This window comes from Cervus elaphus, chromosome X (genome assembly GCF_910594005.1).
Source record: "Cervus elaphus chromosome X, mCerEla1.1, whole genome shotgun sequence".
Classification (NCBI taxonomy): Eukaryota; Metazoa; Chordata; class Mammalia; order Artiodactyla; family Cervidae; genus Cervus; species Cervus elaphus.
Window position 1 is genome coordinate 116,164,082 of NC_057848.1, and position 16,352 is coordinate 116,180,433.

The 16,352-nt window shown below is 37.7% G+C and overlaps 1 protein-coding gene across 1 annotated transcript in view; it reads left to right on the top strand.

Moving 5' to 3' along the window:
* Nucleotides 1–11,592: 11,592 nt before the first annotated feature.
* The window catches only part of EDA2R (ectodysplasin A2 receptor), a 104,866-nt gene continuing 100,106 nt past the window's right edge, over nucleotides 11,593–16,352 (top strand). The window contains exon 1 of the mRNA XM_043897502.1: nucleotides 11,593–11,706. The gene's annotated coding sequence lies outside the window, so the exon portion shown is untranslated. The remainder of the gene's footprint in view (nucleotides 11,707–16,352) is intronic.

The window sequence follows — 16,352 nt, forward strand, 5'->3', positions numbered from 1 at the left end:
ACTAAGATTTGAAGGATGCAATAAAGAAATGGACTTAGTAGGTAAGACACTTTAGGCTAGTAGATCAGCCTATAGGATACTCCATTTGAAAGCAACATAATACACCTTCTTCTCAAGTGCACATGATACATTCTTCAGGATGTGTCATACCTTAAGCCAAAAATCAAGCCTTAGTAAATATAAGAAAATTGAAATCACATCAAGCATATTTTCCGATCACTATGCTATGACATTAGAAATCAGTTGCAGGGGAAAAACTAAAAAATCACACACATGGAGGCTAGAGAACATGTTACTAAACAACCAGTAGATCACTGAAGAAATCAAAGCAGAAATCAAACAATACCTAGAGAAAAATGTCAGTGAAAACATGATACTTGAAAACATGTGGGACACAAAAAAGAGTTCTGAAAGGGAAGTTTAAAGCAATAAAATCTCACCTCAGAAAATGAGAAAAGGCTCAAGTAAACAACCTAATGTTACACTTAAAGCAACTACAGAAAGAAGAACAAACAACACTTGAAATTAGTAGAAGGAAAGAAATTTTAAAGATCGGAGCAGAAATAAATGAAATAGAGATGAAGGAATAAATAGCAAACATCAATGAAACTAGAAGCTGTTTTTTTTTTTAATAATAAATAAAATGGATAAACTGTTAGCCAGACTCATCAAAGGAAAAAGGGAGAGGACTCAATTCAATAAAATTAGAAATTAAAAGAAATTACAACTGACACCAAAAACCTACAAAGGATCATAAGAGACTACTACAAGCAACTATATGCCAATAAAAATGGGCAACCTAGAAGAAATAGAAAAATTCTTAGAAAGGTATAATCTTCCAAAATTGACCCAAGAAGAAATAGAAAATATAAACAGGACAATCACAATTACTGAAATTGAAACTGTGATTTATATTACTTTAGTTCTTCTCTTTATTTTTTAAATTTACTTTTTACAATGTTGTGTTGGTTTCTGCCATACAACACAATAAATCAGCCATAACTGCACATGTATTCCCTCCCTCTTGAACATCCCTCCCTTTCCCCCCATCCCATCCTTCTGGTCATCACAGAGTACCAGGCTGTATATATATATATATATATATATATATATATATATATATATATATATATACAAAACAAGTGTTATATATCAACTTCCTACCAGCTGTCTATTTTACACATGATAGTGTACATATGTCAATGCTACTTTCTCCATTCACCCCCACTATCTCCTTTCCTCACTGTGTCCACAAGCCTATTCTCTACATCTGCATCTCCATTCCTTCCCTGCAAATAGATTCATCAATACCATTTTTTCTAGATTCCGTATATATGTGTTAATATACAATATTTGTTTTTCTCTTTCTGACTTGCTTCACTCTGTATAACAAGCTCTAGGATCATCCATCTTACTACAACTGACTCAAACATGTTTTTTATGGCTGAATAATATTCCATTGTATATATGTACCACAACTTCTTTATTCATCCATCTATCAATAGACATCTAGGTTACTTCCATGTCCTAGCTATTGTAAACAATGATGCTATTAACATTGGGGTACATGTGTCTTTTTCAATTATGGTTTTCTCAGATTATATGCCCAGTAGTGGGATTGTTGGGTCATATGGTAGTTTTATTCATAGTTATTAAAGGAGTCTCCATGTGGCCATATCAGCTTACATTCTCACCAACAATGTAGGAGGGATTCCTTTTCTCTACATCCTCTCCACCATTTATTGTTCATAGATTTTTTGATGATGGCCATTTTGATTGGTGTGAGGTCATATTTCATTGTAGTTCTGATTTGAATTTCTCTAATAATTAGTGATTTTGAGCATATTTTCCTGTGTTTATTGGCCATCTGGATATCTTCTTTGGAGATTTGTCTGTTTAGGTCTTCTGCCCATTTTTTGATTGGACTATTTTTCTGGTATTGAGCTGCTAGAAAGCCCAAGTAAACCTATGCATTTATGAGCACCTTATCTTTGACAAAGAAGGCAAGAATATACAATGAAGAGAAGATAGCTTCTCCAATATGTGGTGCTGGAAAACTGAGCAGCTACATGTTAAAAAAAAAATGAAACTAAGACATTTCCTAACACCATACACAAAAGTAAGCTCAAAATAGAGTAAAGAATTCAATATACTTGTTTCAATGCTATTCTCTCAGAACATGCACTGGGAAGACCCAGAGGGATGGGATGGGGAGGGAGGTGGGAGTGGGGATCGGGATGGGGAACACATGTAGATCCATGGCTGATTCATGTCAATGTATGGCAAAAACCACTACAATATTGTAAAGTAATTAGCCTCCAACTAATAAAAATGAATTAAAAAAAGAATTCAATATAAAGGTAGCAATTATAAAGCTCTTAGATGAAAACAGAGGAAGAACAGTCTTTGACATAAATTGCAGCATGATACTTTTTGACCCACCTCCTAGAATAATGAAAACAAAAGTAAACACATGGGACCTATTTAAACTTAAAAGCTTTTGTGCAGCAAAGGAAACATTAAATAAGATTAAAAGACAACCCTCATAATGGGAGAAAATAATTGCAAATAAAACAACTGACAGAGGATTAGTCTCCAAAATATACAAGCAGCTCATACAGCTCAATATCACAGAGAAAATAATTACAAATGAAACAACTCACAGAGGGTTAGTCTCCAAAATATACAAGCAGCTTATACAGCTCAATATCATAGAAAATGTGATGGCTTCACAAGCAAATTCTATCAAACATTTAGAGAAGAGTTAACATATAACTTCTGAAACTCTTTCAAAATTTTCAGAAGAAACATTTCCAAAATCATTCTGTGAGACCACCCTCACCCTGATACCAAAACCAGTCAAAGATCTCACACACAAAAAAGAAAATTTCAGGCCAATATCACTGATAAACATAGACACAATAATTCATAAAAAAATACTAGCAAACCAAATCCAAAAACACATTTAAAAGATCATACACCATGATCATGTGGGGTTTATCCTAAGGATGCAAGGATTCTTCAATATATGCAAATAAATCAATATGGTACACCACATTAACAAATTGAAGAATAAAAACCATATGATCATCTCAGAAGATGTAGAAAAAGCTTTTGACAAAATTCAATATTTACTTACAATAGAAACTCTCCAGAAAGTGAGCATAGAGGGGACGTACCTCAACCTGATAAAAGCCATATATGACAAACCCACAGCAAACATAATTCTGAATGGTGAAAAAAAGTCAAAGCATTTCCTATAAGATCAGGAACAAGACAAGGATGTCCACTCTTACCATTATTATGCAACATAGTTTGAAAGTCCTAGCCATGGCAATCAGAGAGGAAAAATAAATAGAAGGAATCCAACTTGGAAAATATAAGTAAAACTGTCACTGTTTGCAAATGGCATGATACTATACATAGAAAACCCTAAATTTGCTAGCAGAAAATTACTAGAGCTCATCAATGAATTTGGTAAAGCTTCAGGATACAAAATTAATACACAGAGATCTCTTGCATTTCAATACACTAACAATGAAAGAGAAATTAAGGAAATAACTCCATTTACCACTGCAACAAAAATAATAAAATACCTAGGAATACACTAAAGAAGTAATACTGAAGTATTAGTATACTAAAGAAGTAATACTAAAGGAATACTAAAGAAGTAAAAGACTTATACCCAGAAAACTGTAAGATACTGATGAAAGAAATCAAAGATGACACAGTCAGATGGACAGATACACTATATTCTCATATTGGAAGAGTCAATATTGTAAAAATAGCTATACTAGCCAAAGCAATTCACAGATTCAATGCAATACCTATCAAATTACCAGTGACATTTTCCACAGAATTAAAATAAAATATTTGACAATTTGTATGGAAACATGAAAGAGCTCAAATAGCCAAAACAATCTTGAGAAAAAAAATGGAGCTGAAGGAATCAGACTCCCTGATGTCAAACTATACTACAAAGCTAAAGTAATCAAAACAGTATGGCACTGACACAAAAACAGAAATATTGATCAATGGAATAGGATAGAAAGCTGAGAGATAATCCCATGCACCAATGGTCACCTAATATTTGACAAAGGTGGCATCAATATACAGTGGAGAAAAGACAGTCTCTTCAATAAGTGGTGCTGAGAAAACTGGACAGCTCTATGTGAAGGAATGATAATAGAACAGTCTCTAACACCATACACAAAATAAACTCAAAATGGATTAAAGACCTAAATATAAGGTCTGACACTATAAAACTCTTAAAGAAAAGCATTGGCAGAATACACTTTGACATGAATTGCAGCAAGATCTTTTTTGATCTGTCTCCTAGAGTAATGAAAATAAAAAATAAAAATAAACAAATGGAATATAATTAAACTTAAAAGCTTTTGCACAGCAAAGGCAACCATAAACAAAACAATAAACAACCCTCAGAATGGGAGAAAATATTACAAATGAAGCAACCAACATGGGATTAACCTCCAAAATATAGAGACAGCTCATGAAACTCAATATCTAAAAAAACAAACAATTCAGTCAAAAAATGAGCAAAGGGTCCTTTTCTCCAAGGGAGACATGAAGATGGCTAAAAAGTACATGAAAAGAAGCTCAACATCACTAATTATTAGAGAAATGCAAATCAATACCTCATTAAGGTATCACCTCACACCAGTCAGAATGCCCATTATCAAAAACTCTACAAACAATAAATGCTAGACTGAGTGTGGAATAAAGGGAACCTTCCTACACTGCTGGTGGGAATATAAACTGGTACAGCCACTCTGGGGAACAGTATGGAGGTACCTTAAAAAATTAAAAATAGAACTACCATGTTCTGTGGTAATCCCACTCCTGGGCATATATCTGGAGAAAACCATAATTCAAAAATATATATGCACCTGAAAGTTCATTGCAGCACTATTTACAATAACCAGGAAATGGAGGCAATCTAAATGTACATCAACAGAGGAATGGATAAAAGAAGATGTAGTAATATCAGTGATAAAAATAATGAAATAACATTGTTTACAGTTACATGGATGGACCTAGAGATTGACATACTGAGTGACATACTCAGACAGACAAATATCATATGATATTGCTTATATGTGGAATCTAAACAAAGGGAACAAATGAACTTATCTACAAAATGAAAATAGAGTTACAGATTTAGAAATGAACTTATGGTTACCAGGGGTTAATGAGGTTGGGTGGGGAAGGGATAAACTGGGAGATTGTTATTGACATATGTACACTACTATATATATATAGTAGATAATTAGTAAGAACCTACTGAATAGTACAGGGAACTCTACTCAATACTCTGTAATATCCTATATGTGAAAAGAATTTTTAAAATAGTGGATATATGTATATACATAGCTGATTCACTTTGCTGTACAGCAGAAACTAATGCAACATTGTATATCAACTATACTCCATTAAAATTAATTTTAAAAAGGCAAAACTATCAATTGAAATTATCACTATTTTGAAAAACTATATATTTAATATGCCCAAAACCACATACTTGATTCTCTACCTCCATAAAACTGCTTTTCTGCCAGTCTTCTCAACTAAATAAATGTTGTCACCATGCATCCAGTTGTTCAGCCCTAGAACCTAGGAATCCATCAAGTCCTACTTTTTTTTTACACACTGCCCATACCCAATTCAATAGAATATAATCTAAATCTTACCTTTAAAGTAAATACAAAATCCAACTATTTCTTAACAGTTTCATCCAAGTCCAAACCAACATTATACATTAAAAGACTCAAATTTTATGCCATATGCAGTGGGAGGCTGTCATGTAGGTTTTTGGGACTGCAAGAAGATCCAACCAGTCCGTCCTAAAGGCGATCAGTCCTGGGTGTTCATTGGAGGGACTGATGTTGAAGCTGAAACTCCAATAATTTGGCCACCTGATGCGGAGAGCTGACTCATTTGAAAAGACCCTGATGCTAGGAAAGATTGAGGGCAGGAGGAGAAGGTGACGACAGAGGATGAGATGGTTGGATGGCATCACCAACACAATGGACATGGGTTTGGGTGGACTCCAGGAGTTGGTGATGGACAGGGAGGCCTGGCATGCTGTGGTTCATGGGGTCGCAAAGAGTCAGTCACCACTGAGCGACTGAACTGAACTGAGTGATAGAGGAAGTGGGTGGAATCTTCTCATTTCTTAAGTGTGGAGACTCCCCAGCAGGGGGTGACATGATAACTAATAATGTTCTGGGGCTGAAGATTGGTTTCTAGGTGGATCAGGTGGGGAAACCTCTGAGCTTAGTGAGGTTACTTCTCCATAGATGGAGGGCTGGGGATTAGGGAGATAGAGGTTATTAAAGGGAAGTTGAGGGAAGTGGTTAAGCAAAAGTAGGCATGGGATTATTGCTGGAGAATCTTGAAGTCTCTTGAAATAAACCCAGAGGCATAGTAAATCATGAAGATGTCAAGAGAAAAGGACCCCCCACCCCACCAATGGGAGGAATTCAAATATATTTGTGGGTAGAGTGACTGGCCACAAGAGGAAAGGTGAACAATAAAGGTACCTGTGGAAAAGAGGTTAATAAAGCACGGTGCATAGCGGACAGGAGAAAGAGGAGAGGCTCATTCTCTCTCCTCTCCACCAAGAGGAAAAGCCAGGGTGGATGGAGAGAGAAATTTACTGGCATAAGGGAAAGTGATGGAAGGGATTCATACCTAATAGCATCTGTTTTCTTAATGATAAGGGTAGGGGTCCATTTTTCTGGACTGATAACAAGATGCCAAAATAGGGACTTTAGGGAAACTGTAGAAATTTAGAATAGTTGTACAGGGAAGATGGGAAGGACATCTTCTACTTGGGAAGGACAGAAGTTATTTCATTTAGTGCATTAGAACAGTGGTGTTCAAACTTGAGTGGGCATCAGAATTACCTTGGAGGGCTTGTTAAAACACAGATTTCTGGGCCTATCCCTAGAAATTTCTGATTCATTAGATCTGGGTTGGGGCTAGAGAATTTCCATTTAAAAAAAAAAGAACACAAACACACATACAAAAATTTCCATGTAATGATTCTGCTGCCAGAGACCTGAGTGAGCGTTCTTGAATCCACTGCTGTTTTCTGGCTGTATTACCATGAACAAGCTCCTTGGCCTCTCTATATCTTGGTTTCTCATCTGAAAAATAAGGATGATAATCATGGTACCTATCTCATAAGGCTGTTATAAATTAGTTGAGACACATAAAGCACTTAGAACAGGGCCTGATAGTAGCTTAGGAGCAATATGGAGAACTTAAAAATCCTATTTTTTTCTGGCAACTTCTCTTTGCCCTACCCCTATCTCTAAGTCCAGGCCCTCAAACTGCCTTCACCTCACTCCTAGGTGCTGTTTGGTTTCTAGGGATATGTCTGGAGAGACCTACTCCCTGAGGCTTAGTAGTAACTCTGCCTATAGATTCTATAGCTAAGTTTGCATCCACCTCCTTCTCCAGCCTGCCTGGTTAGCTTTAAGCTTTCTCATAAGAGGCTGACTTGCACCTCACTGAATGCAAACACAGCCAAAGTTCACAAGATCCTGCTAGGGAGAGCCTTGAGAGGTGGTTAGATGGAGGGCAATCTTGGATCTAAACTCTACCCTGGTGGAATCGCTCCGAATCCAGAAAGGAGGCAGACACTAAAGAAAATAACCATAGCTGCCCAGCTCCAGGCTGGTAACATTATATTAGTGAAGATACATGGGAGAGACTGTTATCTGGAGCCCTGGAGACTGACTTGACCCTTCATTGTGATTATTAGAAAACCATACTTTATACTGAGTATAAATCTGTCTGCCTGTACATTCTACCCATATGTCCTCACTTTGCTCCCTTAAGATACAAACCTCATCTAAACCTTCTACCCTATGACAGCCTTTCCCTTCAGATATTGGCAGAAAGTGACCAAGTCTTCTTGAGTCTTCTCAAACCAAACATAGTGGGGTGTGGAGTGTAGCAATGCCTGGGTATCTGGATGTCTCACCAATGCTAAGAATAAGAATTTTAGAACCTGCTCTCTAGATACTAGATAAATCCCTTATATGATTATTAATTTTTTATGATTGTGTATCCCTTAGTGTTGTCACAATAGGTTTTATTCTTTCTCCTATTTACGCATTTATTTATAGTCAACTTATGTGTTTATTTATGTGCCAAGTCTATCATGCTGTGGATTCATTTTGAAACTGAACTGAGCTAAACAATTCTAATATTTTGCAGAAATGCTGCTTCAAATTACTATGGCCCTCATCCTGTAAGTAGAGCTTTAGAATGAAGTATCTAAATCTCTCTTTTTTTTTTTTTTTCCATTCCCAGTGACAGTTGTCTATCCCCACAAGGCTGTCGGTAGGTGAAAAGTAGCATGGTGTAGTAAAAAGAGTCCAAATCTCAACACCTCTGCTTAGCAATTCTGTGCTCATTTGGATGTCACTTAATGTTTTATATATTCCATTTAATTATTTTTCACTTTTAAGATAGAGCTAATAATCCTCAGATCTTGGATGTGCTCTAGAATGGTTAGTGAAATAACATATAAATCACCTATCTCAGCGCCTGCATATAGTACACATGCAAGAGATGGCATTTCTGCCCTTTCCAATTAGTGGTGGTGTTGTTTAGTTGCCAAGTTATATCCGAATCTTTTGTGACATCATGGACTATAGTCCACCAGGCTCCTCTGTCCATGGGATTTTCCAGGCAAGGATACTGGAGTGGGTTGCCATTTCCTTTTCCAGGTTCCAATTAGTAAATTTGCATAATAATAATAATGGCACCTTCCCATAGTTATAAGGATTAAAGGAAATATATGTGTAAATAATTCTAGAGGACTATGCTACCTGTTATTTTAAAGTAATATTATTAGCAAATACATATGTAAAATAGTCAGTTATACAGCCTTCTGGTCACTGTGTGCTTAACTTCCAGTCCTAGGCCTGAGAAGGTAGTGTGTAGGAAAAACACAGGAGTTTGACTAATTGCCTCAGTCGAAATTACATTCTCTTATAGGAGGATTGAATCAGGAAACAAACAAATAAAATTAGAAACTAGTGACAAGAAAGTAGACTAATAAGGTTAAAATAGTAATAAAAGGTAGAAAAATTAGAGGGAAAAGATGAATAATTATAGACATAGTAGTTATCACTGTCATTCTAACAGGTCTCAGTTATTGAGTTCCTGTGTCTGGAACTGGATTAAAAAATCTATAAATATTCTCAAATCTTCTGACCTTGTTTCTTTCCATATTTTATAGATAGGGAAACAGAATCTCTGAGAGATTAAAGTACTTGCCTAAGATGACACAGCATGCAAATTTTAAGTGGCAGTTCTGGAATCCCAATTCAGACTCCAAAGACATTCTATTGTTCCATGTCCTTACTCATTGGAGCAAGACAGCATGATGTAGCATGCTTAGAGTCAGGTTCTGGTTATAATTCTGGATTAAGCTTGTAATTGCTGTGTGCCCTTGGACTATTCAGTTAACTTGTCTGATCTTGAGTTTCCACATGTATAAACTAAGGAAAATAATACTTCAAAGAGTTGTTCTGTGGGATAAATGAGATTGTATGTATAAAGTGTTCTGAGAGTCCCAGCATCATCAATATTATATTACTGGAGAATATCCAGTGACATAATCTGAGAAGGGTTAGAGAAATAGAGGAAAACCGGGAGATGACCATGTTTTCCAATACAAGCAATAATGTTTCCCAAAGAAAAGGGTGGCTGATACTGGAAAAAAAAAAACCTGAAAATAAATAAGAAAATGAGTGAAAATGTTTTCTAAAATGTGGAAGTATAAAGGTCATTTGTGACCTCAGGGAAAGAGCATTGGGCTAGAAGCCAGATTACAATAAATTGGGAAGCTAATGGAAAGTGAAGACATGGAAACAGTGAGTGAAGACTGCTTTAGTCAGAAATTTGGCTGAGAAAGAAAGAGAGATGAGGCTATTATTTGAGGAAGAGGCAGTGTGGTAGAAGATTTTACTTTGCAGTGGGAAGAAGTGTATGTTTTGTGGGTAGAAAAGTTGGGCACAAAGGGGAAGGTGAATAATAAAGATACCAGTGAGGAAGTAGTTTTAAAATGAGTCTTGGTTCTACTGAGTGAAGTTTAAGTCAGAGAGAAAGACAAATATCATATGATATTACTTATATATAGAATCTAAAAATGGGAACAAACTAATTTATCTTCAAAACAGAAATAAAATTGCATATGTAGAAAACAAATTTATGGCTATCAGAGTGTAAAGGGGGATAAATTGGGTGATTGAGATTGACATATACACACTACTATATATAAAATAGATAACTAATAAGGACCTACTTATTAGAGTTCCACAGGGAACGCTATTCAGTACTCTGTAATGGCCTACATGGGAAAAGACTAAAAAAGAGTGGATATATGTATAACTGATTCACTTTGCTGTACAGCAGAAGCTAACACAACATTGTAAATCAACTATACTCCAATAATTTTTTAAAAAGAATAAAAAACAAAGTACCAAAAAATAAGGCATGGTTTATAGGGAAAGGGGGAAGGGAAGATCTTGAGCTCTTGAGGCTAGGGTTGTTGAAAATCCCCTAACTCTGACCTTGAAGAATGTTCCCATCTTAGCTGGAAAGGACTTGTGTTTAAAAAATAAAAGACAGCAAGGCTGTGTTGTGAGAGAGTGCCCCCAGGCTAAAGGGTCCTCTTGCTGCCAGCTCACATTTCTTCATCTTGTGGGGCTCTGTGGCTACTCAACTTCAACATATTCAAAGTCTTTCTGACCTCTTCCATTTTGTCCTTTACCCCTGGTTCTCTAGTTAATTTATTTATTCCTTCTTCTATATACCAGTCTCCTTCCCAGCCCTGTCACTTATTAGCTGTTTGACATTGGGCAATCAGACTATGTCTCAGTTTCCTTACCTCTAAATTGTGAATCAAACTAGGGTAGTTATGAGGATTAAATTAGTTAATATACGTAAAATATTAAGAAGAGTGCCTGGAAGATATCAAGTGTTGCATAAGTGTTGTTACTGAGTGTTAGCTCATAATGCTTACCGATTAGTGGAAGGGAAAGGACAGACATTAAACAACCAAGCAAATTTATAAATTAAATTATTACAGATTACAATTCAGTGACAGTAAGGAAATAAGTATAATGCAGTGGACAAAGGGACCACTTGAATGAGTGAAGCTTATATACAGAAGTGACACTCTGCCACAAAGTCTCAAGTCCTACTGAGAAACCACAGATCTTAACCAGCTCCACAACCTCTCCTGCTTCTATTCCCTTTCTCCCCGCTTTAGTCCCTGGAGCTTTCCAGTTACTGCCAAAGGCGGGGCTTTTTCACTATTCACCCACCCTTCCCCAACTCCTCCCCTACTCTCCCTGTCAGGGGTGAAACTTCTTTGTGTAGCCACGCCTAGACACTGCAGTGATCCAATAGCTGCTTCATGGGGGCGGGGAAGTAGGCAGTAGCGTGAAAGGAAAGAGAATAGGTTCTGGCTGTTGTTGCTGCACATGTGAAATGAGTCAGAGCAGAGCTTTGACTGTTAATGGATTTCATCTACTGAGTGTGTGGTATGGAGGCTGGGGGCTGAGAAGTGGGGACTTGGTGGGATATCTGGCCGGCACTGAGGTACATTTGTCCAAGAATTCTGTTGCTGGAGCAAGATCCATCCATCCATTCATTTACGGGGTAAGTGTGGAACACTCTCTGGTGTGGCAAGGTGGTTGAGATTTGCTCAAGGCTGAGCATAGGTATGGGAGTTCAGGATCATGTTAGGATGATTCTGCTAAGGTGCTACAAAGTCAGAATGGCTGGGAAGGTGTCCTGTGGCTGTCTGTCTACCCACCCATCTGTATCCAGAAAGTGCTGTGTAAGATGCCAGGGACCTGCACTAATACTCTGATGACCTTGGTGAGCCAGTTACCCTGGGTAGGCTTTTACTGCACCCCTATGTCCTTTGGAAGCATGCCTGGACTGTCCAACCACCCTATCTGCGGTTGGGAGATAAGGAAGAGAAGGAGTCTAGGAGCTTAGGGAAGGGAGGCAGGAGTCTGATCATATTTGTAAAGCATCCCGAAGGAAGTTGAGCTGCTGGCCTACCCACGTGGCCCCTGGGCAAGTCAGGGCTTGTGTAAAGAGCTTGCAGGCTCTATTTGGGGGCTTTCAGTTTTCACCCTCACCCACCCGGCTGGGTTTCACTTGATCCTTCATTCCTGGAAACTGCCCAGGGCAGTGATATTTTGATCCTGCCTTATCTCAAACATTAGCCAAGGCTGAGGCAGCTGTGAGAACTGGGGGACAAGAAAAGACCCGCCAGGAAACTAGGCTGGGGAAGCAGAGACTGCAAGATCTGATTTAGACAGATGTTGGCAGCTTTGACCAGTATCACACCATGCAGGGTGGCTAAGGCAGGAGAGTATGGGGTATCTTCCCCCACACAATTCTTTAGTCCCTTCCTTCACCCCAGCATACCTCCAATTCAACATAACACTCTCGCTGAGCACCTATTCTGTGCCACACTGTATGAGACAGACATATGCCTAAGACATAGTCTGTGCCCACTGGCACCTCGTCATGGATATAAGAGCAATTAAATAAGATAAGCTTTAAAGATCCTGTCAAAATGTTTTGATGTTGTCAGAGAAGGATCACATCTAGTTGAGCCAGAGAAAATCAGAAAGGGTTTTTGGATTTTTTTTGACATTTTAGCACCTTTCAGAGCTGCAAAGCCAGACTACTTACACTCAAATCCCACCCCTACCATTTATTAACTTGTGTGACATTGATCAAGCATAATTACTACACCCTCTCTGAATTCTGTTTTAGTCTAGGCTAAGCCAGAGATAATAATAGAGCTTACTTTATTAAGTTTCTGTGAGGATTAAATTAGATAATCTGTGTGAAATAATTGCACACACTTAGCACAGTGCCTGGACCAAAATAAGCACTTTATAAATGTTAACTATTATTATTATTTATGATGAGCCATGAAACACAGATAGGATTTCAACAGGTGGAAACAGGAGAGACAGCAGTCCAAGCAGAGAAAAAAACAAGAACAACTGTTTGGAGTCAGGGAAGCTCTGGGCTTGTGAAAAGAACACCAGCTGAACTGGATTTTAGAGTACAATTAGGTGGAAAATGAAGTTAAAGTTGCCATGGTAGATTGATGACAAACCATGGAAGACTTTTGAATGCTAGATTTTCTCTTTAATTCATCAGACTTTGGAAAATTATTGAAAATTTCTGAGCTAAAGGAAAAATACAAATCTATGTTTCAGGAAGAATAATCTGGTAAACATGAGTTACCTTAATTGTAATAAGAAAACATGAGAGGTAGATAAACCAGATGCAGAGAGGGAATGAGACCCTGGAGGTGGTGACTATGGGCATGGAAAGGAGATAATGAATTTAACAAGACATCACAGAAGATGAATCTGCAGAATTTGGAAGTTGACAAATTACATGAGATTGAAAAAAGAAGAATGAGAGAATCAATATCTTTTGGGATTGGTTTAGACTTTAAAAGGTGTGTATTTCAATAAGTCCATCCATTTTTGTGGATGGTACAAATAGAAAGGGTGTCCACTTTCTGAGTTAGACACAGCTTATTAAAGTTCTGGGTCTGCTACTTACCTGCTGTTTGTGATCCTAAGCATATCAATTATTCTTTATTTCCAACCAGGATCAAAACAGTACTCATAGGACATTTAGAAATATGTCCTGGGAGTGTGATTTTTGTACACAAGGAATGAAGTACTACTGCATTTAATGCCAACCAGTTTGATACAACAAAGCATTGTTCCTACTACCCACTTATTATACCGGTAGCAAGCCCATTGAGAAATATGAATTTCTCCAAAACTGTTTAGAGGGAGAATAGTATCCATATCATAGGTTTATTGAAAGGATTAAAAGAAGTAATCCTTGTAAAATGCCTAGCGTAATATCTGATGCATAGTAGGTTTTTATGAATCATAATTTTCTTTCACTCCAATTAGCTACGCCTTATAACATCTTTGCTAGTATCTGCCTGAATACTTTCAGAGGGAATGCACTTACTAATTTCTGAGAGAGTCCATTCCCTTCATAGAAAGCCTTGACTCTGCAAAAGTTCTTCCTTTTGTTAAGCTAAACTCAGTCTTCCTGTGGCTTCCAGAGGTTCTAGTCATTCTCTCTGGGGCCACTCAGTCTCTTCAGGATTGTTTCTCAAAGATCTGAAAACCAAAGAACAGATTCTCATTCATCTTTCATTCCCAGGTCAAAAACTCTTCCATCTTTTCTCTTATAGCATGCTGTTAAGTCAAATAAGACTCTGAGATTTTAAGCTTTATAAGTTGCAGTGGTGGTGGTATCTTCATAAGTGATGGGAAACACTAAAATGAACATGATGGATGAATGTGACAAGTTCCTTTGTAATTTATTATTTCTTAAATTCCCACTATGTGCCACGTACTTTCAAATCCATAATCCCACTGACTACTTACCCCTAGGGAAGGTTCAGGTCTTCTGGTCTTAATTGTACAGGTGGCCAAATAGGCCCAAAGAAAATGAAACTTGCTAGAGATCGAGTTAGTAAGTGTCTAAGCAAAACCTGAAAACCAGATTTTTCTTACTCCAAGGTCAGTTTTGTTTTGTTTTAATTTTGACACTAGGTCCTAAATTTGGAGGCTTTGAATTCTAGTCCTGGCTCTGCCACTGACTGGCTATCTAAATGAGGAGAAATTCTATGCTTTCTAGAGGAGCCTCAGTCTCCCCATCTGGATCATCAAGGGAATGAGGTTAGGTTGTCTTAAAGAATCCTTTTGAGATTCCATGACAATGTTTTTAGTTATTTGATGCCTTGAAGTTTTAGCCAGTTACCAAAGATGAGAAAAAAAAAAAAAAACATAATGAACTGAGGTGCCTGCCTCTTACTAAAGGAATTCAAGTAGATATGGATGGCATTTTTTTATTGGGCAACAGACATTTGGGAATAAGATGACTTTTGAATTTCCATCTAACTCTAAGATTGTACAATACTGAACATTGTTTTACAGGATGTGCATTTACATATGAGATCATGAACTTCTTGTTATATCAGTTGCACCTTTTCCACACTATCCCGCCACCTATCTTTTCCTTAGACAGCCTGAAAAATAAAAGTCAAGCAATATTTTGGCATCAATATCTCATCCTGTACAGACAGGCTACACTCTATGGACTGATTCTCCCATTCATATTGTGAGGATAAGCAGCCCTGAGCTATGCTTGCAAATGCTTATCAGTTTGAATGTGTTTCCTTAGGATATTGCTGGCCTGTGAGGAAGAGATAATGCATATGATAGAATTTAGATTGCTTTGTGAGAAAAAGTACTGTTCTTATTGACATCTTCAGAGAGATACAGCTATTCCAGATAGTCTGGTAAATTGGACAGGGTGGAGAGAATATGGGGCAAGACCAAAGAACATTAATAAAAATCAGAAATGAGAGCACTTGAATGAGTTTTATCGAGTTCTTAACCCTGTAAAAAAATCATACCACAAATCCAGTTTTCAGCTGGGAGAACTCAGTCAAGAGTATATCCTCCTTGGGAAGTCACCTAGTACTGCTGGTGGTGTGTGTGTGTGTGCGTGCACCTGTGTGCATGCTCAATCAATTCAGTTGTGTCTGATTCTTTGTGACCCTATGGACTGTAGCCTGCTAGGCTTCTCTGTTCATGGTGATTCTCCAGGTAAGAATACTGGAGTGGGTTGCCACACCCTCCTCCAGGGGATCTTCCTGACCCAGGAAGCAAACCCACGTCTCTTAAGCCTCCTGCATTGGCAGGTGGGTTTGTTTGTTTGTTTGTTTGTTTTATCACTAACACCACCTGAGAAGCCTACTGCTGGTGATGTAAGTAGCTTTTAATGATATCAGAATTTCATGGTATCTTGTGTTGGTCAGTACATGAATGTGACTCACTTTGGCTAGGGACACTGAGAAACAAAAGCAGTGGTTTGGAGTATTGGTTGGTTGTCTGGTCTGTGGCCTCTCTTCAATGCCCTTTGCTCCCAAACTCTGGGTGGAATAGAAACAACACTCATAGCAACCCCTCATATGTGTAGCACAGTTTGGAGTTTCCAGAAAACTTTCACATACATTATCTCATTTATCCCTTGAACATCATCCAGGGTAGTTTTTGTACCCTTGCTCATACTTGGGAAAACTGTTTCAGCAATCATTAATGTTTTCCTACTGGAGAAGGAAATGGCAACCCACTCCAGTACTCTTGCCTGGAAAATCCCATGGATGGAGAAGCCTGGTAAACTACAGTCCAATGTTTTCCTAATATGCTGGGAAAGATTGAGGGCAG